The sequence below is a fragment of the Gadus morhua genome, chromosome 7 (genome assembly GCF_902167405.1).
Source record: "Gadus morhua chromosome 7, gadMor3.0, whole genome shotgun sequence".
NCBI lineage: Eukaryota > Metazoa > Chordata > Actinopteri > Gadiformes > Gadidae > Gadus > Gadus morhua.
The window spans coordinates 22,008,301-22,010,800 of NC_044054.1; the positions used below are offsets into that span (position 1 = coordinate 22,008,301).

General features: G+C 42.0%; 1 protein-coding gene across 2 annotated transcripts in view; it reads left to right on the top strand.

The window, feature by feature from the left end:
• The window catches only part of dmpk (DM1 protein kinase), a 20,124-nt gene that overhangs the window by 802 nt on the left and 16,822 nt on the right, over window positions 1-2,500 (top strand). The window lies entirely within an intron of this gene.

The window sequence follows — 2,500 nt, forward strand, 5'->3', positions numbered from 1 at the left end:
GAAACGTCCTTCTGTGACCCACCTGTCACATGTGACAGGTTATCATGTGGTTGGGATTCTATTATATAAAGCATTACTAAGATCAGTTGGGATTACAACAGAATATAAACAAAACATTTGTTTAAAACTTTAAAAGAGTCATCATGTAGCCATTCTGATGCCTCAAGTATACTGTAAAGCAACATTGGGGTCGAGTAGGACACCACATGTGGCTCGAAATATTAGTTATAGATATTTAAGGATGTTAAAAAGGACTATTAAAATGACTTTTAATGAAAACATTTATTTAAAAACGTGTTTGGTAACACAAGAAGTCCCTGTCATCCAAGTGACCCACATAGGACGTACCAACTGCCTCATGATTCATAGCCACAAATGACTGGGCCCAGTGTGATGCACATGTGATCACTAAGCCGTTGATATTATTGGCAGCTGTGGATATAGCATGGAAAACGATGCGTGGCAATAACAATGTGTGGCACAGAAACGGAACAATAAGTCAAGGTCAGAGGACGATCTGACTTAAAAGGGGATAGGACCAAAGATAGGTTGAGGAGCACTGCTATAAACATACCGTCTTATGCTACGATCATCACACTTAACTTTTATGCAATTTTTAGGTTCATACATGCATGCGTGTGAACGGGGTTAGGATCAGGATGTAGCCAAGTTTAAACTTCCATGCTAACTTCTGCTCTCTGGTCAGAAGAGAAGTGTCTCTTTCCTCACTGCTTCTCCTGTTCAACATCCTCATATTCTAAAGCTGGTGAGAGGGAGGGTCATCCACTCAGCATCCACTGAATCACCACATTCTGTTATTGTAATAAAACACAGGTCCTTCAGATTTAAGGTGGGCCAAGGACATGCCCCACAGGATTCCTCGAAGTCCTTTCAGGACAAATCAACTTCTTTTACTGAAATTGGATTTGAATAGAGTGCCGTCGGTCAGTATTATGAAGGAATATACAATTTTCGAGTACATTACTAAAAGCCTAGTTGTATTTTGTGTCGTGCTTTCGTTAAGCCTTTCAAGTATGGCATTGAAAACATTCAAAACCTTATCGCTGCCAAAAGATTTGATAAAATGATCCTATTTGGTTTTGTCCCACAAACAAAAACTGAATATGAAAGGAAAAAAAAAAGATTGATTTATTCAGTTAAGAGGTAGATACAACAGAGAAGATCACTGTTTCCACACTGTTCAGAACCCTGTAGGCTTCCTGGACTAGGATTTGCACCACCGGCACCCTGTGTTGAGGAGGTGGTGGTGGTGGTGTGGGTGACACAATGTCAACACCTCTAGATGCGCAAGTGAGGCAGTTGCAGGTCAATGTGTGAGTGATCTTAGTCTTAGTGATATGGCCCAGAATACATTGTCCTCCTGTAAAGTGGGACACTAGCGCAAGGTCGATGCCTCTTCCTACCGTGATTCATGTCATTGTCTCTAAGTCTGCGTTCTTATACTGTAAGCCTGAGACATTTGTTGAATAGCTATTTATAACAGGGCACTTATATATTGACACTACCGCTGTCAATGTGGTCTCTGTCTACACACAAGATGTTCTCAGTTGTTACAACGTAATCAGCCAACCCTATAGACATGCTGCCATGTGTGTAGGTGTGAAGTGAATCTGCCAGCCCTCCATCACATCATATACCCTCCACCACAACATAAACCCTCCACCAACCCCCTCTCTCCTCCCCCTTCTCCATTTCACTTCTATTCCTTCTCTGAATTAAGAACATGGGAGACAGACTGTGTCTGGTGATGTGCTTGGTTGATACATCACATGTCCCCCCCCCGTCCCCGTCCCCCGTCCCCGTCCCCGTCCCCCCCTCCCCCACAATTATGGTGCTTTCCAAAATACACACGGAGCATGTGTCCGGGAGGATCCAGTGTCACTGCGGCAGGGGTGGGCTGACTCATGGTGAGGCAGGGTCCCTGGTTTAGTACTTAGGACGGAGGACTGATTACTGCTATCTGATCTTCTGTTTGTTTGTATACTTACATATATAATGTCACTTAATATATTATGCAAATAATATACAGTATCTATAACATAATATATTGTTGAATGAAAACCAATGGGCTAACTAGCTGACCAATCGAGTCATTCACTAACATTAAACTAAATCATCTCATATACATTTTCGTGCTTCGCTTTATTGCTTCCAATTTGTCTCTCCATCCTCTCTCTCTCTCTCTCTCTCTCTCTCTCTGTCTCTCCCTCTCTCTCTCTCTCCGAGTGGTCACTCCCTAAATGGCTCTCCTCCTAGGAGCAGTACTTGTAGACGGGTAGGAGACGCCAGAGTCAATATTCACAAGAGCAAGCCATGACATCAATGTTTCCGCTTTCCTCTACTTTGAAAAACAATACATTGTTCCAATAGCTACAATAGTAGACCCTTTGGCAGTATGTTGAATATTGTACAAGTGTGCATCAAAATAAGTCTTTGTGTGATATGAAGTATGTATATATATGCAGTATATTTAATATTG